This window comes from Gopherus flavomarginatus, chromosome 3 (genome assembly GCF_025201925.1).
Source record: "Gopherus flavomarginatus isolate rGopFla2 chromosome 3, rGopFla2.mat.asm, whole genome shotgun sequence".
Classification (NCBI taxonomy): domain Eukaryota; kingdom Metazoa; phylum Chordata; order Testudines; family Testudinidae; genus Gopherus; species Gopherus flavomarginatus.
The window spans coordinates 14,050,778-14,074,112 of NC_066619.1; the positions used below are offsets into that span (position 1 = coordinate 14,050,778).

At 46.1% G+C, this 23,335-nt stretch overlaps 1 protein-coding gene across 2 annotated transcripts in view; it reads right to left on the reverse strand.

Moving 5' to 3' along the window:
- The window catches only part of ST8SIA5 (ST8 alpha-N-acetyl-neuraminide alpha-2,8-sialyltransferase 5), a 113,933-nt gene extending 102,814 nt beyond the window's left edge, over positions 1 to 11,119 (reverse strand). For both annotated transcript variants that reach the window (XM_050944751.1, XM_050944749.1), the window contains exon 1: positions 11,060 to 11,119. The gene's annotated coding sequence lies outside the window, so the exon portion shown is untranslated. The remainder of the gene's footprint in view (positions 1 to 11,059) is intronic.
- Positions 11,120 to 23,335: the final 12,216 nt, after the last annotated feature.

Here is a 23,335-nt window from a genome sequence, read left to right on the forward strand (position 1 = left end):
TCCCACAGAGCTAAAGCCCCGGAGGCCCCACACATGCATCTGGTGGCTGAAGCCGGGAGCCCTGAGGCCCCCTGCTGGGCCGTGGAGTTTTTAGGGTATGTTCTGGGGTGCCTCAGAAAGGTTGAGAACCCCTGGCATAGAATTCCAGACAGGCCATGGCCCTTGGTAAACAAGGAAGACAAAGCATGGGCTGAAGCAGCGTGGAAATCTGATTGTTTGGATCTATGCGTTTAGTTCTTTTCTTTAATAAAATGTCTCTGGTTTAAAAATCATGATACTAAGTAAGGAAGGGCAGGATCTGGGTACGAGCCCACACAGGTAGATATTTCCCAGTAGTTTAATAACAAATGTCAGAGTTCAGTTACTACTGTTTATGGCACCAAATTATTTTCAGAATGATGCATGGGGGTTTCAGTTCTATTACTCTCTGTGAAGGGGCACTCTTCCCCTTTTCAACTGTTTGCTAGTTGGAGGGCAAAATAAAGAGATTATTTGCAGGGATATTTGGGATAGGAGGATTAGTGTGCTAAGGCCTGGTGTATTTGTTATTATTGGGACAGTCATGTTTGTGTAGGCTGGTCACTGTACCAGATTTACAAAGGTATTTAGGTGCCTAAAGGTGCAGCTAGGCACCTAGTGGGGTGTTCAAAAGTGCCTAACTCCCTTTTTTCCAATGGGAGTTAGGCACTTAACCTGGTTAGGAGCTTTTGAAAATCCCACTAGGCATCTTTCTGCCTCTACCTTTGGCAATCTGGCCCTAACATCCTAGGCACATGGCCTCTCCGAATTAAGTCCACGGGAGCCACATAGCTAAAGCTCTGTGTGTTACACCTGTGCACCATTTGATGAAGATGACTTTAGTTAGTATAAAGGATTCTATCATAGTTCAGAGGAAGTGCCCAACACAGCTAAAGATTCTGCCTAGAATTTAGGGCCGCATGCTAGTTTCCAGTACACACTTGCAATCCTGATTGAAGTCAATGAGAGTTGTCTGGGCATATCCAAAGACAGTATTTGGTGGTCAGCATGCAACTTGTTAAATCTGTTGGATCTGGATTTGAAATCTATAATTTTTCAATATTCAGGCCGTTTCAAACCCAGGCTTTTGGCTGGTGCCTGATAAGCAAAATCAGCATCTCTTTGTAATACAGGCACTCAGTAAATGAATTATAATGCCAGCTTCAATCTGAAAGGGAAACTCAAGGTCCAAAATAGGTCCAAAATTTGACTACCCGATAAAGCTCCATGAAGTGTTAATAGCTACTAATAAATAAGCATTCATTGGTGAGATATTTAAAAAAGCAATAGCTAGTATTTTTATGGGTCCTACAAAAATGTTATATGTTCCCCCAGCTCATTCTAGGAGCAAACTAACAGCTAACATTGGCAGAGCCATGTATTTCTTCATTGGTGAGGCTGGTACACCAGGCTGTGTTCCCAAAGTACCAAATTGTCTACTCAAGAACAGATGGCAAACAAAAACATTACGGTGAGCTCATCTCCCTTCAAAAATACAGTGAAAATATTTGCCCAATAGAAAGAAAAAGACAAGATTGATAGGGAAATGCTCCATTTTCATGGCTGTAGGTTGGCAAGACCTAGAGCAGAGGCAATGCAAGTTACCCTGGTAACAGAGTTTAAATGGATATAACTTTCTCACTGAGAAGCTACGAGAGAGAGGTGCAGCAGGAAAAGAAACTATCAGGAAGGCCCAAGTTGGTGCAAGGTAGAGTACTTCCCACTATTTTAACTGGCATGTTTTTTCCAGTCCTTAACCTGCTGCTTTGCACCACATACAATCATTTACACCCATGGAAAATGGATAAAAAACACTATTCAATCAGAATTCTCCACTCACCACTGGTAGCATGTCACACTCACTTTGCACAGGTTAATTGATTACACAAAGATGCAACAGCATCAGGACCATTCAGCATGTAAATGACACCAACTTAGCCTCCCAGATACCATTTACACCTTATATATAGCCTCTGGATGTGGCTCAGAGACTGTAAAAGAAACTTTAGTTGTTGACCTGCTCCGTTTCCGACCTGGGCTGGTTCACCCCTCCTTAGGCAACTTGGTGACCCCAAGCTTCTCAGGGATCATCAAATTGATGCCAAACTTAGTACAGACACCTGATCGTCATAGCCCACTGCAGCCCAGAACTCCTGAGCTCAAGCAGTCCGCCAGCCTCAGCCTTGTGGTGGCAGCCTGCCTAGTCCCTGGGCAAAGGAAGATCACATCTCTTCTCTCATTAGCATCCCTTCCAGCTGACGAAGCACCGAAACAATCACTGTCCAGCCTGCCTCACTATAGTTTCATTATAACCATAGTTCTGTGACACATGAACAGGCAGTGAATTTGTTTAAATGGTCACTGACTTTATCAGAACAAACACTTAGAGGGCCAAATTCTGCTCTGAGTGACACACAGCCAAACCTCTCAGTTCCAAAAAACACTTGTGTTCACTGGAGCTGCAGCCTAGAATCCTCACTTCATCATTCCCTAATTATTATGCACGGCTTGCCTTTAGCCATGGCCTTTGCATTTCACATTTCTACAGTCAAGGAATCCCCCCCATTGCCGCAGAATTGAGCTGCAGAATTTAAGCTTTCATTTAAAAAAAAACCCTCAATACTGTGTTTCTAGCCCTCACAGTGAAGACAAACTTGTAAATGTGCAGCGAGTATGAACCAATTCAGTGATATCTGCCTGAGGCCACGCCTACACTGTGTTGCTGTAGTGCAGACGCTTCCTACACTGACGAAAGGGGTTTTCTTCCATCAACCTAACTGCATCTGCATCAGTGGTTAGGTCGGCATAGCTATGGTGCTCTGGGGTATGGATTTTTCACACCTATGAGTGCCGTAGCTATGTTAACCAAACTTTCAAGTGTAGGCCAGGCTTGAGTTTGAAGCAAACATCAGCCACAGGAAGTGTGAACTGGGTTGTTAACACTAAAACCAAAAGAGGCAATTCAAATGTCAACACTGACTATTTCAGAGCTGATTATTTTAGCAAAAATGTCCAACACATGTGCTTATTCCAAACCACCAAATTGTCTCCCACATTTCCCAGGGGTCTGAGAGTACCAATCACCCTTACCCCTCACTCCGAGGGGACAAAAGCTTTAACTATCACCTACCAACCGCTAACAGAACAGATAGTCCAGTGCTTTGGGTGCTAGCCTGAGGCCTGGGCTCAATCCCCTGCTTTGCCAGACTTGCGGAGATTCAAACTCACTCTGAAAGAACCCTTCCTTTTTAAAGCCACACTTAAACCACATTGGTGATGTCACGCTCCCGGAGTTTAAAATTTAAACACCATTTTTGCTGTGTGGGTTGCTAACATCTGCACACCCAGGCTATGCTTCCTAGTACTCAGCTCCGCTTGTTGTGAATATTTCAGGAAGAGAAATTAAAATGCCAGCTGCTAACAAATGGAAACTTCACTCTCTGTACAGTTTGGAGGTTTTAATAGAAACCAATGCTCTAATAATAAACACTTAATGAGTGAGCAGATGCCAAATTTCAGTGGAGTTATGCCAGGGACGAATCTGGCCCAAAGAGTTTGACGCACACATCTCATATAAAATTGAATAATTGGGCCAGATTCCATGCCTCCACTGACTTAGGGCCCAAATCAATTCCAATTTAAATCAATGGGAGCCTGTCTATTGATTTTCATGGGGGGTGGCTAGAGGTAGCGCTAGCTGGATCATTATGTTATGTCAGTTCAGGAACCTAATTGGGTTTCTGCATTCTGACCAGCATGTGTAAGCTTAGTACATAAAACGGCCACTGAAGGCCTTTCCCTGCTTCCAGTGACGTCAATGGTGAAACTCCCATTGACATCAGTGGTGTAGAAGCAGGCACATAGAACCTCAGGCCAGCAAAGTACTCCAGTAAAGTCTACAAGAGCTGAAGGCTCTGAGCAGTGCCCAGAATGCACTCAGCATCTTCCAGGATCTATATCCAGAAAGATCATTTCAGGCCACCTTTTTTTTTATTATTTTGTTTTTTTACAGCACTGATAAAAGCACTGAGTGATTCTTTTAATTAGTTCTGTAATATTTCCCCCAGGACTTTGCCTGCAGCTGCCTCAGCCCATCTGGATGGGTGAGGGGAAGCTATTACAAAAGCCAGCTCCCCCAGAGTGGAAAGGACTTTCCCCTGCAGCTGCCTCTGTGTAAGTGTGGCAATTATTAGAAACTGCTGGGTTTGCAGCATATGGTCCTTGAAATAGAAGTAAGAGTTGATCCTGCTCCTAGTGAACTCAATGACCACGCTTCCATTGACTTCAGCAGCAACAAAATTGGCCCTGGCAGCTTTTTCTGGGAATGCTGCTTTGCAGTAAATACACTTGATGTATATATTATTTACAAAAAAAGTTCGTAACATTGATAGGTTTTTTTTCTGGACAACTTCTTGAGAGAAATGTTTGTGGCTTTCAGACAAAACGTTTCGGAGGGAGCAAAAAGACGGTGGATTTCTTGCAAGTGGTGTAGTGAGGCATAAAGGTTTTATTGGTCCATGTTTGGTGTGTCCTGAATAAGTGACTTGTGGCCTTATCACTCATGAGAAAGGCAACTATTCCCAGCAACTGCTGGTGAACCGGTTAGACAACATCACCCATTATATGTATTTGTATACATGTACATTTACAAAACTTGAGCTGATTTTCCAGCAGCCAGTCTGTTAAACTAAAGATGATAAAAAGAATAAGTCATCTAGCAGCGTACAGGTGGCATCGTTGCCTCCTGAGCACCCCCTTTATGCCTGAATGTGGCGCTGCCATGGCCTGCCTTAGTTTCCCCATCTCAATAAGGTCACAATGAGGTCATGTAAGAGGCCCAGTCAAGGAGAAGCCAAACATTCTGCTTTACAGCAGTATATCTCCCTTCAGTAAAGCTTTCTGAAAGGAACACTCCTACATAAGTTTAAAGACTTCTATTACCTTTTGGAACCTAAGACTATTTCTCACATGTAAGTGTGTGTATATTTACCTGCTCTGACCTTGTAAATAACTCATTTATGTAGTGTAGGATTGGCTACAAGCATTGACTTTGGTTTGAGGTCTGAAGTACAATCAACCTGGGTTAAATGACTGGTCCTTTGGGACTGATAGTAACCTGAATATTGTGATTTTTGGTGTAAGGGACCATTGATCAGAAAGGCAGGCTTGCCTGGGTGGCAAGACAGAGTCACAGATAGTTCCTATGGGCATTCTGGTCTCTGTTAAGGCTGTTCTAGTGCTTAATGAGTTCACATTTGTTATTTGGTTGGTGAAGTCTAATAGTAGAACATACAACCAGTTTGAGGTTTGTGCCCTGTTCCTTGACAGTCTGCCTTGAGGTTAGCACTCATGCCCATGAACTGCTCTAGAGAGCCTGACACTGTCTGGAAAGTTCTGCGGTCCTTCCTCTACTTTATCAGGGTCTCTCTGAGGCCTCCTTACCTAGAAAGCTTTTGCCTAGTTCAGACTCTCTGGGAAACTCCCCTCCTCAGAAGCTTCATTTAACTGTTCTGTCCTAAGCCTTTGATTAGACTCAGGTGTTGCATCCGGGTCACAAGTGGCCAGATCTAGTAGTCAGATCCAGAGTCTGCAGTCGCAATACAGAAGTCAGGTGGGTCAGTATACCAAGAGATCAGAAGCAGCTCAGAACCTCGAATCAGATACAAGGAAATCAAGCCAGAGGAATAGGAGCCAGCAGCGGCTCCAGGCGCTATCGCTCCAAGCACGTGCCTGGGGTGGCAAGCCACGGGGGGGCGCCCTGCCGGTCCCTGCGAGGGTGGCAGTCAGGCAGCCTTCTGAGGCTTGCCTGTGGGCAGGGCCGGCTCCAGGGGTTTTGCCGCCCCAAGCAGCTCCCCCTCCACCCCCCAAAAAGCCGCAATCGTGATCTGCGGCAATTCAGCGGGAGGTCCTTCACTCGGAGCGTGGCCGCCCCAAGCACCTGCTTGCTAAGCTGGTGTCTGGAGCCGGCCCTGCCTACGGGAGGTCCGCTGGTCCCGTGGATTCGGCGGCAATTTGGCAGTAGGTACGCCAAAGCTGCGGGACCGGCGGACCTCGCGCAGGCAAGCCACCAAATCCGCGAGACCGAAGGCTGCCTGACTGCCGTGCTTGGGGCGGCAAAAAAGCTAGAGCTGCCACTGATAGGAGCAGGAAGCCCACAGTCCAGAACAGAGTGGAGCCCCAGTTGTTCAAAACAGCTTCCTGCTTCTGCTGATGGCTTAAGCAGGGCCAGCAGGCCAATCAGCTGCTCCAGGACTCCACCAATAAGACTGCAGGGGCAGAGCCTCGAACTGGGGCTGGACTTCATGGGTCCCAGGAAAGCAAGTATCAGCAGGCTACCAGATCTCTATGGGTTGGAGTGTGACTCATCCTATAAACACTGTGCTTCCAGGTTTGGACCTGGGTTGGTTCATGCCCTTCACGGAACCCTGTCACTGGTGGGCTGGGCATCTGACTCCCTTAAAGGGACAGCCTTGTGACAGGTGATTCAATCCAAAGGACTGAGAGCAAGACAGATGTTGGGTTCTAAATGCAGCAGAGCCACTGATTCACTGTGTGACCTTGGCCAAGGCACTTCACTTCTCTGTGTATGTCTGCACAGCCCACACCAGTGAGCCTCTCATCCTGGGTCAACACACTTGGAGTTGTGGGGCTTGGGCTACCGTGCTAAAAATAGCTGTGTTGACACTAGAGCTCTGACTAGGAAGTCTAGGGAGGGGAGTGGGCTTCAGAGCCCAAGCCGCAACTTAAAAGTCCTGTTTACACAGCTATTTGTAGCACGTGTTGGTTGACTCAGGCTTGGTGCTGCTGGCTGTGTAGATGTGTCATACCTGCTGGGAATGTGGGGGAAAAATCCAAGGGCACGAAGAACCTGGTACCGTGGCTTAGCTAAGCTTTGCTAGGTAACACAATTACAAATCCTAGGGCCCAAAATAACAGTGATGCAGGAAGGCTCTGGGCATCTTCACCAAGGAGCATTGTTTGTGCCAGCCATTAATCCAGGAGAGTGCTGTTAATGGCATCAGATTGTTTTCCTTCTATTCATGCCATTTAAGGTCACCTTGAAGGATACAAACTTGCCTATATTTTCCAGTCTGGGAGATTCAGGCAATGCACTCAAGTCTGAGCCAAAGCGGGGGAAAAGGAACTAAGGGCTTCAGGGGATAAAAAATAGACAAAATAATGAGATGTTAAAAATATTAAAAATAGTCTAACATTGATATGACCATAACAATAGAGAAAGAAAATTGTTGGAAAACAAGCGAGGAGCTTTGTTAAGGAAATTAAATGCCATCTAGTGGAAGCAAAGGAGTAGTTCAGCTCTGCAAAGGGAAACTTACATCAAAGATAACCTTTAAGGCAAACGTCTCCTCTTGGAGCCCCACCGCAAAGCTCTTATCTGCACTGCGGATCTCCATTGCTTATGCTGCATTTCTTCAACATGAAGACTCATCACTGGTGCCAATGGGAAGCTCCACAGGAGAGCCAGTGCATATCAGAAAGCTCCTCTATAAGGGCAACATTTGCCTAACTTAGTGCGGTCCATTGCATCAGGTCTTATCTGTACAAGGGGAAAGCCAGACTCACCAGCCCCAACCCAGTAAACCAGTTCTACAGGGAAAAAGTATGCTGACTTAATCACTAGAAATCACATGAAGGTCGCTATTCATAATAATTCGAGGGCTAATAATGTTACTTTCTAGTGCTCAAGCTCTACCAGTAGCTAGGGACTTTATTCATCACTACTTCATTTATACACATAGAGGCAGAAGTCAATTGGAGTTTCAATCCAGTCTCTGGATCAGGACCATGTGATCCATGTGGGATATGACTGGGTCTAATTGTGAGCTCCATTTTGTGTTGTAATCTCCATTTTGGATTAGGAGATCCATTTTGTGTTGTGTGTTTACATTATGTCTAACCTAAGATTATTATAATGTAGTCCAGAGAGCCAACCTGCCCAGGAGAGGCACTTAAAAGCTAAATGAATGATTATGACTGAGAAGCCATCACAGAGCAATCTAGAGCTACCTACTTTGATTGTCTCTCAGCTGATGGATCAACCCCATGGAACAATGGATTTTCTACATGGGGCACCAGTATGGCTGGTAGATCTGCAGCTTCTCACCCAGGCCCCCAGAGCCAAAAAGAGAGAGATTATATTTAAGGTGAGGGGTGTTTCTCTGAGCAGAGGGGAGCATCCATCACCATATTCAAGAAGAGAGGGCTAGAGAGAGAGAGAGGTGGGAGGGACTCCACCTAGTCTGAACCACTGAGGAGACCTCAGACTCAGAAGGGGTGAGATTAGATTAAGAGCAGGGGGTACATCTCAGGACTTGTTATTTTGCAAAGATCTCTAACTCTCTAGTGCTTTTTTAAGAATAAAGCTCCTGTGATTAAGAAGTTCTTTTGCTAAGTCTCAGTTCTTGCTTTCCTGCCAACGTGTCCCCAAAGTAATTAAATTAGAAGTCAGGGAGCCCACAGCAAGATGGAATTCTGGAGGAATGCATGTAAGCAATTGAGGGGCTCAGGAAGTCTGAGACTCTGGGTCCAGGGTCTAGCGTAGTTAGACTATGAAATCCCAAATCTCAAAGAAGGACCCAACAATCGGTCTGAGCCTAAGAGTGACCCTAGAGACCCAGAGCTAGAAACAGTGACTAGACTCAGCGTAGACCTAGTTGATTTGGAAGAATATGGGGCCCAACACTTGGATACACTTGCAACAAATGGTGACCATCCAGAGTGGAACTGAGCCAGGTTTAACAATTCAGTCTTCTCAGTGAAGTAATTTACTATGAACTACAGTGAGAGGAGATCAGGATCATGTATGGAGTCTTCAATCTTGTGTACTGACAGCTACTGACAGCTGGGTGGAGGTCAGTTGCATGCTTGACAGAAGAATTTGACTAAATGAAGAGAGAATAGACAGCTTCAATCCATGTGAGAAGCAGTCTCTATTAGTCTATAGCTAGGCTTTCAGATCAAAATAGGTGAGGATTACAGTATCTTAAAATACTGTTTTGCCTGAATCAACCACTTGTGACCCCCTAAATTACTTCACTCTGTGGCCTTTAATTCTAGTGCATGCCTTCAGGCAACAAGACAAAAACTAACACTTGGATCCTTACTCACTGTAAGTTGGACCTCCACCATAGATCTAGCAATACTTAAGATCATTTGATGACTTCATGATGCTTTGAAGATGGACACAGCCTTCAGCTCTGCTATATTGTAAGACTATAAAATATTCATATGCTATAAGGGTTCTCATATACACCTCTCACTTTTAAGTGCGTGTGAGGCTTTGTGAACAGTCCTAGTGCAGAGATGGGCTTGACTCAAAATGTTTGGGTAGAAAACCAAACTATGTTCCTGAACTCTGTCTCTATTCTGAGCACAATAAAAACTCCAGATCTGAATAGTCCTGAAATATGAAGATGTTATTCTCTGAAACCAAGCTCCAGGGCTTGGTCCTTTCGTCGTGATATTTTACACCATTCATATTCTACCAGCTAGATTGATTGGTTTCACAGGGATTCAATTAGAGATCCACAAGTGGAATAAGGAGGAGCTTTATAGCTCCAAGATTCTTTTCTTATACAGTATAATTAAAGAACATTCTTAATACACTGTACATGAACATTAAGAAATAGAACCATGCTTTATTAATTGTGAGTAATACTATAGCTCAGGTATCAATATCCTTCCCCCCAAAAAATGATGCCTTTAAAAAAAAAAAAGGTAGCAAGTTATAGAAACGCAGGGCCTGATACTACACAGCTGTGAACACCACCCATTAGCGGGATTACCGATATCTGCTTGTTTTCTACAGGTTAGTCTGTATCCACAAAAAGAACCCACAAGTACTCCTGTTCTTTTTGTTTTCTACAGTCTCCCAGGAAAACTTACATTATGTATTCTTCATAGTGAGTGACAAGGGCAAAAGTGTTAAGCAGTATCATACCTACTAGGGCTGGTCTGGAATATACCGATTCCAATATAATTAAGGATCTGATGGTTTTTATGTCCTATCTTATTCCTCTATTTTTGTGTTTTAGCAATCCGAAAGAAAGTCAGGGTAACTGGAGCATGTCATTTCAGTAAGGTGTGATGCTACTAGCAACCTCCCATGCATGTGACTGAAAGATTCATTATTGAAATTGGCCCAAGATTTTTGAGTAGCTTATATTAGATCCAAGTTCAGAGCATCACTCAGAAACAGGAAGTAAGATCTGGGATAGGTCTCCTCAAGGGACATCTGTGAGGAATATTCAGCTTTGATTAACTTGATAGCATCTTCACAGCAGTTAAACATCATCTATCAGCTGAAAAAAAAATAAATGACCCTAAGAAGTCAAGTTCAATCAATCCAGTTTCTGGGTCATATGTCATATCACTAAATTTGACTTCTCCTTTGTTTATTCCTCATTAAACAGTCATCTTTCATTATGACACCTATTTATTTCTTACTTCTGTTAGCATTCTACACGTTTCCATTATTACCATAAACTATCACTGGATATTAAAAGCACTTTGAGACCATTCAGGTGACAAGCTCAGCATAGTTATTACACCTACAAAACCCTTTACCAAATTCTTTAGAGGGGGATTTTCAAAGGCCCAAAAGAGAGTTCATGCCTAACTCCTATTCACTTTTGTGCCTTTGAAAATCTCCCTCTTGGAACTATGCATTTATCTGCATGCATCTGACATCTCATTTGTACTGCACCTTCCTCTGAACTCTCTCATTTTTATACACAAAACATCTCACTTTAGAATACAGGCATTACATTTTGAAAATGAAATCCGTGCTACCGGACTCCTTGTTGTAAACTGTGTGGAGTGGATTTGCATTTTTAAAATCCAGGAGGCTTAAGCAGATCACCAGGGATCTAAATTTTGTGGAAAGGTTTGAATGAACGGATCAGTACGTGCCCCGGGGAACATCACATGTTACCAGCTGCAAGAGCTCCAGACAGAACAGTAGACCAGCAGCAATCAGACTTTTGCCAAACAGACTGGCAGACTATGATTTCTCATTTACCTTCAGTGAGTGTGGCAGCTTTTCTATCATCCCAGCTCCCTTCTCTTTCTGCTTCTCCTCCACTGTCAATCTCATGTTTCTTAAGCTCTTCAAATCACCAAGTCTCCCCACCCCTCACCACCTCCTATACGTGTCGAGCCAGATCCACCCTCTGCCTCTGCATCACGAATATTTGCAACCAATGCACTGTTCCAGCTTCCCCCTGATGTCAAATTTCAGTCCGCCCACAAAACACTCCCCTTGCCTGGGCAGTTGTATCAGTAGCTGGAGTGCCCTCCCGCACTGAAATCCTGCCTAGGAGGTCAGTAGGGGACATGCGGTGGAATCATGGGGGTCAATGGAGTTTCATGGCTTTATTAGCTGTAAGATCAGGCTTATGCTGTTCATGAGTTGCTAATACTTCACTCCCTTTCAACCCCCCTTTTCGACTGGATCTGCAATATCTGGCCTATTTCTTCAGGCGCTTTCCTTCTCCTTTATGTGACAACAGCAGCTGTTTTTGCTAGCACAGCAGCTTGTTTCTTGAGTGAACTTCGGCTTGGCTCATGATGCGCCACTGATAATGCAGCAATGTCAGTGTCCCTTTGAGATTCTTTAGCAGCATTTATAATATCAAACCGGTATTTCCACTTTTAAAAGAGGTTTTAGTCCCTGTTGGAGGGGATTCCCTCACTTTCAAATGTGAACAAAAATCAAAATCAATTCAGCTTTTAAAAAATTGTACAAGGCAAGACAAAAATAGTTTTATTCAAGGCTGCTCGGGGGGGGGGACAAGTGGGGCAATTTGCCCCAGCCCTGCAGGGGCCCCCACGAGAATATAGTATTCTATAGTATTGCAACTTTTTTTTATGGAAGGGGCCCTCGAAATTGCTTGCCCCAGGCCCCCTGAATCCTCTGGGCAGCCCTGGTTTTATTAAAAATTTATTTAGGCCTTGAGCTGCATGTGAGTAGTCCCATTGACATCTTCGGGACTACTTGGGTGAGTAAAGTTTACATGCAGGTAGATCAGTGGTTGCAGAGTCAGGGTCTTAGATTATAAGCTATTTGGGGAGGGGACAGTCCTCTTATTGCAGTGGTTCTCAACCTTTGCAGACTGCTGTACAGTGCCGCTCCAGCTTTTTTGCCGCCCCAAGTGGCGAAGCGGGAAACAAATAAAAAGACAAAGCACGATCAGCGGCACTTTGGCGGCAGCTCCACAGCGCTGCTTTCGTTTTTTCGGCGGTGGGTCCTTCTCTCCAAGAGGGGACTGAGGGAACTGCTGCCAATTGCCGCCGAAGACCAGGACATGCCGCCCCTTTCCATTGGCTGCCCCAAGCACCAGCTTCCTTCCTTGCTGCTGTACCCCTTTCAGGAGGCTGATGTGTCTTGCATACCCCCAAGTTTCATCTCACTTAAATATTTGCTTACAAAATCAGACATAAAAAATACAAGTGTCCCAGCACTCTATTACTGGAAAATTGCTGACTTTCTCATTTTTACCCTAAAGTTATAAAATAAATCAATGGGAATATAAATATTGTACATACCTTTCAGAGTACAGTATATAGAACACTATAAAACAAGTCATTATATGAAATTTTAGTTTGTGCTGACTTCACTAGTGCTTTTTAGGTAGCCTGTTGTAAACCCAGGCAAATATCTAGATGAGTTGATGTACCCTCTGGGAGTCCTTGGCATACCCCCAGGGATACGTGTAGCCTTGTTGATAACCACTATTTTATTGTATAGGTAACCCTTCTGCCAGGAGGAGTTGGCAGTAACAAGGGCTTGGGTCAACATCTAGGGGCTCTTCTTAACAATAGACGATAGAACAGCTCGAGCACCCATCCAGTAACTTGGGAAAATTCACCATCACCCTGGGCACTGCTCAGGGGCAACACTTCCCCAGTCACAAGCATCAAGTCTGTGTATAGCAAGTAAAACTTAATAAACAGAGAAAAGGAACCCAGCATTAATTTGGGAAAAATACCTCAACTATGACTGAAAAGCATTTGACCATGTGCAAACACCCACCCCAGAGTACACTAGGCAGCGTCCTTTGCGTCCGTTTCTCATCTTGTGGTGTGAAAGTCCAACAACAAATGTTCCTTTAACACATCACTCCCCTCTTCTTCCATTGCAGCCCCACTCACAGTTGCTGTCCTGCGTCAGTGAAGACTCAGAGTTGAGAGATGCATTCACATGAATTCACCTTCTACCCACTGCAAGGTCGGGATTGAGCAATGCCTCAGCTATGATGGCACATTCCGAGGTTCCACCACTTGACCCAGCTCTCAGTGATTTCAGTAGTTAGTGGGGAACCTCATGGCTAGTGCAGGCTGAGTAGTCTTTTTTCACTGCAACACTGTCCTACACCATGTGCAAGGCTCAGCACCTGGTTATCAGTAATTTTAGCTGTAGCAATCACTGAACAAAACAAGGACTCTCAATTGAATCTAATCAGCTCTGTCTTTAAACAGTGGAGAGAAAGGGACAAATACCATCTGGAACTCTGTAGGCAGAGCCTACACCTCCCAGTATAAAAACCTGTCCCCACCCTCTGTCTCTCTTTCAGTGGGATTTGGCATCCCTACCTCTTGCTTAGTGAGTCAGGTACAGTTTAGGGAAAATCCCTGAATCGGGACAGGCTAAGCACAGTTCTGGCCACCCATTACTCATACAATAAGGATAACAACATTCCATTATCCCTCGCACTAAGGGATTTGTAACCCAACACCAGCCAAAACCGATCACTTTGGCAAAGGAACTCCATCTGCTGAATGCCTAGGCAGAGTTGATTACTGCCGGGGGAATTCTGTGCTTCTGCACGTGCACATAATTAATGAGATACACATATTTTTAATTTTTTGTGCAGAAAAGAGATTCTGCCAAAATGTTGCTTCTGTTCCATCTTTTGCCCACCAGAGGGTACTGTGGCAATAGAACAGCGCAGCAGCTCCTGGCCAGCAGGGAAGAGAAAGAGTCTGAAGAGCTTTCTTCACAGCAGGCCTGGTCAGGAGACTGGGGCTATCGAGACAGACAACATGGGCTGCTGGAGGGTCAGACAGGGGCTCATAAGGGTTAATGGGGGAGGACAGACTGGGGCAGGGGCTGAGTGGGAGTGGAGGCACAGGGCCACATGGTGATAGGGGAGGTGGTACATAGGGACAGGGGAGTGGCTGGGTGGGGGCACAGACACATGGGGACGGGGGAGGGGTGCAGGGCCACATGGGGATGGGAGAATTGGGTGTCTGAGTGGGGGTGGAGGGACACATGTGGACAGGGGGTGCCAGGACACATAGGGGTGTAGGAACACATGGGGACAGCGGCAGATGTGCCTGACTGAATGGGAGAGGCTAGGGGTCAGCCAGGGTCTGCATGGGGGAAGCTCCCTAACAATTCCTCTCACCCCCAAAAAAACCCTGTCCCATACTTTTCCCACCCACACCCACAAACCCCCCAAATTCACACCCAAGCTCCTTCCCAGCAATTTACTTCCCTCTCCCTCAGTGCCTCCATTACCCCTGACTCCCCCAAGCCTTTGCACTGCTTCTGAAGGATGCAGGAAATACGGTTCTGTAGTGTAGTTTCAATGAATTATTACTCAGAGTTCTGTATTAATATGCCTAGTAAGAAATCTATTTGTCAAATAACCTTTCCTGAATCTTTCTTGTCTGTATTGTTACAGACATACCTGCTGACACATATTTTGAAATAAAGGACCAAAAATAATTTAAACTGGTGTGATTATATGGTGTTATTTTGGCAAATAAAATATGCAGAATTTTTAATTTTTTGCACAGAATTCCCCCAGGAGTAGTCGATGTGTTTATGCAAACACAGTCTGTTCCCAAAGTCTTTCTCCCCTAGCTCATCCCTAGATGTCAGGGGAGAGCTCATCCAGTCCCTGTTTACATATGTTTGTATAGTAAGATAGTACAATGGAGCTGTCTGGAGCCTTTGCACACCTCAGCAGGGCCGTCCTTAGCCATAGGCAGAATAGGCAGCAGCGTAGGGCACCACTCTGCCTGGGGGCACCTCTCTGCCGGGAGCCCAGACAGACGGGAAGCAGTGGAAGCATGTAAGAGCAGGGCTGCTGGGTCCTAGAGAGAGCAGAATGCTGCACAGTCTGAGGAATGGGATTGGCTGCTGGGGTCCTGGGAAGGGGGAGGGGTGGGGGTTGGGAAGGAGCTCACCTGTGAGTGTGACTCTTTCCCCCCGGCTGAGGTCAGGTGAGGCAGGCTCTGTGGCTCTGGAACCAGTATCCTTTGTTGTCCCCCATATACATCCTTCTTCTCCCCCCCTGCCCCACAGAGCACCCCCTCCTTTCTCCCTCCTCCCCAGGAGCACCCCTCTCTCTCTCCTCCCTCCCCTCCATCAGGGCTGGGTGGGGTGAGGTGCTGGGGGATAGGTGGGGGGAGGAGGCTGGCTGGCTGCCTGCTGAGGAATGAAAGTGAAAGTAACTCACTTCCTCGGCAGCGAACCAGGATTGGAATTTCACACAGGGCTGGGTTGGGGTTAGCCAGATGTGTGAAAAATCAGGATAGGGATTGGGGTAGGGTGAGCAGATATCCCTATTTATAGGGACAGTCCCACTTTTGGGTCTTTTTTCTTATTTAAGGCTCCTATTCCCCCCCCACCGTCCTGATTTTTCACACTTGCTGTCTGTTCACTCTAGGTGGGGGTAATTGGTGCCTATATAGACAAGCCCCCAAAATCGGGACTGGCCCTATAAAATCAGGACATCTGGATCTATCACCCTAGCTGGGGAGCGCCTCTCTCCCCATGCTGGCAGCTGCCAGCGATCCATCTCATCTGGGTGGAGCTGCACAGGGCAGGATGAGCTGCTGTGGCTTCATGGGTGACCTGTCCCTGAGATCAGATGCTGTGCTAACTTCACCATGGTCCGTAGGCTGGTGGAAGTGCCCACTGGCGTGTGATTGGACCTAGGGTTTGCTGCTGCCTGTTTCCACTCTGAACCCGAGAGTTGATTTTGGGTCCTGCAGTTTTCCCACCTATCTCATCCTCTAACTGCAAGCTGTTGGACCAGCAGGCTGGGGGGTGAGCCAAGCAGAAAGCAGTACTGGTGTTGCCATTTAGATTGTCATTTAACACTTTGTTTGCCAAAAATTCTTGCTAACAATCCTGATCCAATTTCAATATTTTTTTTAAAAAAATCAATATCTTAGCCAAACAGAAAATTAAGTTGTTGACAATTATTAGTGGACAAGTTTTGTTTGAGGCAGGGAGTGGGCCAGTTTTCATCAGAGAAACAAAAAATGTGACTGATTTTCCAATAGCCCTGTTACTCCTGATCAGAGCCCTCCAACCCTGTATATGCTCCTCTCCTTACTATGTATAATGCAGGGGTCGGCAAGCATTACTACGGCACACGTGTCAAAGATGGCAGTTGTCATAAACAGATAGCTAAGGGTTAATGTCTCTTTCACCTGAAGCACCTGACCAGAGGACCAATCAGGAAACCGGATTTTTTCAACTTTGGGTGGAGGGATTTAGTGTCTGAGTCTTTTGTCTGTCTGCCTGCTTTCTCTGAGCTTTGGAGAAGTAGTTCTACTTTCTAGTCTTCTGTTTCTAAGTGTAAGGACAAAGAGATCAGATAGTAAGTTATATGGTTTCTTTTCTTTGGTATTTGCATGAATATAAGTGCTGGAGTGCTTTGATTTGTATTCTTTTGAATAAGGCTGTTTATTCAATATTCTTTTAAGCAATTGACCCTGTATTGTATCATCTTAATACAGAGACATTTGTATGTATTTTTCTTTCTTTTTATATAAAGCTTTCTTTTAAGACCTGTTGGAGTTTTTCTTTACTTCAGGAAAATTGAGTCTGTACTCACCAGGGAATTGGTGGGAGGAAGAAATCGGGGAGATCTGTGTGTTGGATTGCTAGCCTGATTTTGCATTCCCTCTGGGGGAATAGGAAAGTACTTTTTGTTTCCAGGATTGGGAACAGAGAGGGGGAATCACTCTGTTTAGGATTCACAGAGCTTGTGTCTGTGTATCTCTCCAGGAGCACCTGGGGGGGGAAGGGAAAAAGGATTATTTCCCTTGTTTTGAGACTCAAGGGATTTGGGTCTTGGGGTCCCCAGGAAGGTTTTTCAGGGGGACCAGAGTGCCCCAAAACACTCTAATTTTTTGGGTGGTGGCAGCAGGTACCAGGTCCAAGCTGGTAACTAAGCTTGGAGGTTTTCATGCTAACCCCCATATTTTGGACGCTAAGGTCCAATCTGGGACTAAGGTTATGACATGGTGGCAGCGGTGGGATATAGACAGAATCCAGAAGCCAGTAGGAATATTATATTTTTCTTTTCTCTGCTAAGGGCTTTTTAGCAGAGAGAAACAGTTGGTTTTAAAAGGGAACCAGAGAGATTTTTTTTTCTGCTCTCTCTGGCAGTTTGTGGCTTGCATGTTAAGCAAGAAGCCATTAAGGACTGTTAAGGGTCTTTTGTCATGCAATAGCCCTCCCATTAGGAGTCGTACCAGCACTTATAAATGCAAATAAAGTGGTTTTTTCAGGTTTACTTCATTGAAATTAGCTAAAGGCACTGTTGCTAGGCAGACTTCAGGAGGCAACAGAACCTGCAGTTCAGAAGATAAACACCGGAGGGCACCCCAACACAAGAAAACAGGAACCATGACTTCTAAGGCAAAAATTGAGGCCGAAGAACAAATCAAAGAAGCTGAACACAGGCGACAGATGGAAAAAACAAAAGGAACTGGAAATAAAAACAAAAGAGATGGAGATGAAAGAAAGAGAGAACAAATCAAACAGGCAGCACACAAAAGAAACTAGAAGAAGAAAGAAGAGTTGGCCCACCGAAGGAAACAAGAAGAAGAAGAGTTGGCCCACCGCCGAGAAAAATGGAAAAACAACAAACAAAAGAAAATGAAGAGAAGGAAAAACAGAGAAAACATGAACTGGAGTTGGCAAAAGCTGGGCTGCCTGTGCCAGCCAACCCTAACAACCCGGCGCCAATTATTGCTCCACAGCACAGGAAATTTCCCACCTACAAGGCAGGTGATGACACCGAGGCCTTCTTGGAAATTTTGAAAGAGCCTGTCTTGGGTACAGCATTCCCGAAGACCAGTACATGGTAGAATTGAGGTCACAGCTCAGTGGACCTTTAGCAGAGGTGGCAGCTGAAATGCCTAAGCACAAATGAATGACTATAAACTTTTTCAAACCAAGGCCAGATACAGAATGGGGATAACCCCAGATCATGCCCGTCGGCGCTTCAGAACCCAAAAGTGGAAACCAGAGGTGTCATTTCCCCCAACACGCCTACTACATTGCAAAAAACTATGAGGCCTGGATAACAGGAAACAACATTCAAACCTTGGAAGAACTGAACCTCCTCATACAAATGGAGCAGTTCTTGGATGGTGTTCCTGAAGACATCACACGGTACATACAAGATGGAAACCCAAAGATATCGCTGAGGCGGGGGAGATTGGAGCCAAATGGATGGAACTGGCAGAAAGCAAGAAAGCTACTGTCAAGGGGAACGATTACCCCAGGGGGCACACAGACCATAAACCCTACAACCGAGGACAGCCAAAGACCCCACATACCACCCAAGTAAAGCCACAGATACCCTACCCTTCAACCTCACCAGTCTCCAGTAACTCACCTCGGCCCAGTGACCCATCAGATGGAAGATGCTTTAAGTGTAATGAACTGGGACATATCAAGGCCAACTGTCCCAAGAACACCATGCGAGTGCAATTCATTACACCACCATCACACCAAAGATCCCCAGGCCCGGATGCCTCTCAAATACCCTTGGAGCGAAGGGAAAATTTGAGAGTGGGCGGAAAGAAGGTTACTGCGTGGAGAGACACGGGGGCACAAGTGTCAGCTATCCACCAATCCTTCGTTGACCCCAAATTCATCAACCCAAAGGCCAAAGTTACAATTTACCCCTTCATGTCACAAGCTGTAGACTTGCCTACAGCTCAACTGCCTGTCCAGTACAAAGGCTGGTCAGGAATGTGGACTTTTGCAGTCTATGACAATTATCCTATCCCCATGCTACTGGGGGAAGACTTGGCCAACCAGGTGAGGCGGGCCAAGAGAGTGGGAATGGTTACACGTAGCCAAACCAGGCAAGCTTCCAGACCCATTCCTGTTCCTGAACCGTCCACAGAGGCCCCGTCTGTGTTACCAGAGACCCAGACAGAGGTAGTGGACCCGGATTCCATGCCTACCACTGAAACAGCCACAGCATCTCCAGTCCCAGGCCCGGAACTGGAACAGCAACCAGCACCAGCAAGTGCAACCACATCTTCAAACTCAACGCCAGAGGGCGCCAGCGAGCCAAAACTGGCAGAAGCAACAGACAGCCATACCCAAAAGGCTCAGCCAGAGCCTGAAATACCCTCAGGTGCACCAGCGGAGAGCGGTTCACCAGCAACGGAAACAACCCCATCACCTACATCGCTTCCAGAGGGACCAAGCCCAAGTCCACAGTCTGAGGAAGAACTGGTGACCCCAGCCTCAAGGGAACAGTTCCAGACTGAGCAGGAAGCAGATGACAGCCTTCAGAAAGCTTGGGCGGCGGCACGGAGCACCCCACCGCCTCTCAGCTCTTCTAATCGATCCCGGTTTGTTATAGACCAAGGACTTTTATACAAGGAAATTCTTTCTGGTGGACACCGGGAAGAATGGCAGCCGCAAAAACAGTTGGTGGTTCCAACTAAGTACCGGGGGAGCTCTTAAGCTTAGCCCATGATCATCCCAGTGGCCATGCTGGGGTGAACAGAACCAAGGACCGGTTGGGGAAGTCCTTCCACTGGGAGGGGATGGGCAAGGACGTTGCCAAGTATGTCCGGTCTTGTGAGGTATGCCAAAGAGTGGGAAAGCCTCAAGACCAGGTCAAGGCCCCTCTCCAGCCACTCCCCATAATTGAGGTCCCATTTCAGCGAGTAGCTGTGGATATTCTGGGCCCTTTCCCAAAAAAGACGCCCAGAGGAAAGCAGTACGTACTGACTTTAGTGGACTTTGCTACCCGATGGCCAGAAGCAGTAGCTCTAGGCAACACCAGGGCTAACACTGTGTGCCTGGCCCTAACAGACATCTTTGCCAGGGTAGGTTGGCCCTCCGACATCCTTACAGATTCAGGGTCTAATTTCCTGGCAGGGACCATGGAAAAACTGTGGGAAACTCATGGGGTGAATCACTTGGTTGCCACCCCGTACCACCATCAAACCAATGGCCTGGTGGAAAGGTTCAATGGAACTTTGGGGGCCATGATACGAAAATTCATCAACGAATTCTCCAATAATTGGGACCTAGTGTTGCAGCAGTTGCTGTTTGCCTACAGGGCTGTACCACATCCCAGTTTAGGGTTTTCACCATTTGAACTTGTGTATGGTCACGAGGTTAAGGGGCCATTACAGTTGGTGAAGCAGCAATGGGAGGGGTTTACGCCTTCTCCAGGAACTAACATTCTGGACTTTGTAAGCAACCTACAAAGCACCCTCCGACACTCTTTAGCCCTTGCTAGAGAGAACCTAAAGGATGCTCAAGAAGAGCAAAAGGCCTGGTATGACAGACATGCCAGAGAACGTTCCTTCAAGGTAGGAGACCAGGTTATGGTCTTGAAGGCGCAACAGGCCCATAAGATGGAAGCATCATGGGAAGGGCCATTCACGGTCCAAGAGCGCCTGGGAGCTGTAAACTACCTCATAGCATTTCCCAATTCCTCACTAAAGCCTAAAGTGTACCATGTTAATTCTCTCAAGCCTTTCTATTCCAGAGACTTACAGGTTTGTCAGTTTACAGTCCAGGGAGATGATGCTGAGTGGCCTGACGGTGTCTACTACGACGGGAAAAAAGACGGTGGCGTGGAAGAGGTGAACCTCTCAACCACCCTGGAACGTCTGCAGCGGCAACAAATCAAGGAGCTGTGCACTAGCTTCGCCCCATTGTTCTCAGCCACCCCAGGACGGACTGAACGGGCATACCACTCCATTGATACAGGTAATGCTCACCCAATCAGAACCCCACCCTACCGAGTGTCTCCTCATGCCCAAGCTGCTATAGAACGGGAGATCCAGAACATGCTACAGATGGGTATAATCCGCCCATCTACCAGTGCATGGGCATCTCCAGTGGTTCTGGTACCCAAACCAGATGGGGAAATACGCTTTTGCGTGGACTACCGTAAGCTAAATGCTGTAACTCGTCCGGACAACTATCCAATGCCACGTACCGATGAGCTATTGGAAAAGTTGGGACGTGCCCAGTTCATCTCTACAATAGACTTAACCAAGGGGTACTGGCAAGTACCGCTAGATGAACCTGCCAAGGAGAGGTCAGCATTCGTCACCCATGCGGGGGTGTATGAATTCAATGTCCTTCCTTTCGGCCTTCGAAATGCACCCGCCACCTTCCAGAGGCTGGTAGATGGTCTACTAGCTGGACTGGGAGAATTTGCAGTTGCCTACCTCGATGATGTGGCCATTTTTTCAGACTCCTGGCCCGAACACCTACTACACCTGGAAAAGGTCTTTGAGCGCATCAGGCAGGCAGGACTAACTGTTAAGGCCAAAAAGTGTCAAATAGGCCAAAACAGAGTGACTTACCTGGGGCACCAGGTGGGTCGAGGAACCATAAACCCCCTACAGGCCAAGGTGGATGCTATCCAAAAGTGGCCTGTCCCACGGTCCAGAAGCAGGTCCAATCCTTCTTAGGCTTGGCCGGATACTACAGGCGATTTGTACCACACTACAGCCAAATCGCTGCCCCACTGACCGACCTGACCAAAAAGACCCAGCCAAATGCAGTTAAGTGGACTGATGAGTGTCAAAAGGCCTTTACCCAACTTAAGGCAACGCTCATGTCTGACCCTGTGCTCAGGGCCCCGGATTTTGACAAGCCATTCCTAGTAACCACAGATGCATCTGAGCGTGGTATAGGAGCAGTGCTCATGCAGGAAGCAACAGATCACAACTTCCATCCTGTCGTGTTTCTCAGCAAGAAACTGTCTGAGAGGGAAAGTCACTGGTCAGTCAGTGAAAAGGAATGCTATGCCATTGTGTACGCCCTGGAAAAGCTACGCCCATATGTTTGGGGACGGCGGTTCCAACTACAAACTGACCATGCTGCACTAAAGTGGCTTCATACTGCCAAGGGGAACAACAAGAAACTTCTTCGTTGGAGTTTAGCTCTCCAAGATTTTGATTTTGAAATTCAACACATCACAGGAGCTTCTAATAAAGTTGCTGATGCACTCTCCCGTGAGAGTTTCCCAGAATTCAGTAGTTAAAAAGTGTTCTTAAAATGTAGAAGTCTGTTAGTTATATACTTAGGAGTATATGTAAAGGTGCATGTGTTGTATTAATCTGTTTATTTTCAAGTTCTAGAAGGAAATCGCCGCCAGTGAGCTTCCCCACTGTCTGCAATTTGGGGGGCGTGTCATAAACAGATAGCTAAGGGTTAATGTCTCTTTCACCTGAAGCACCTGACCAGAGGACCAATCAGGAAACCGGATTTTTTCAACTTTGGGTGGAGGGAATTGAGTGTCTGAGTCTTTGTTTTCTGTCTGCCTGCTTTCTCTGAGCTTTGGAGAAGTAGTTTCTACTTTCTAGTCTTCTGTTTCTAAGTGTAAGGACAAAGAGATCAGATAGTAAGTTATATGGTTTCTTTTCTTGGTATTTGCATGAATATAAGTGCTGGAGTGCTTTGATTTGTATTCTTTTGAATAAGGCTGTTTATTCAATATTCTTTTAAGCAATTGACCCTGTATTGTATCATCTTAATACAGAGAGAACCATTTGTATGTTTTTTCTTCTCTTTTTATATAAGCTTTCTTTAAGACCTGTTGGAGTTTTTCTTTACTTCAGGAAATTGAGTCTGTACTCACCAGGGAATGGTGGGAGGAAGAAATCAAGGGGAGATGTGTGTGTTGGATTGCTAGCCTGATTTTGCATTCCCTCTGGGGGAATAGAAAAGTACTTTTTGTTCCAGGATTGGGAACAGAGAGGGGGAGCACTCTGTTGGATTCACAGAGCTTGTGTCTGTGTATCTCTCCAGGAGCACCTGGAGGGGGGGAAGGGAAAAAGGATTATTTCCCTTTGTTGTGAGACTCAAGGGATTTGGGTCTTGGGGTCCCCAGGGAAGGTTTTTCAGGGGGACCAGAGTGCCCAAAACACTCTAATTTTTTGGGTGGTGGCAGCAGGTACAAGTCCAAGCTGGTAACTAAGCTTGGAGGTTTTCATGCTAACCCCCATATTCCGAGCTAAGGTCCAAATCTGGGACTAGGTTATACAAACC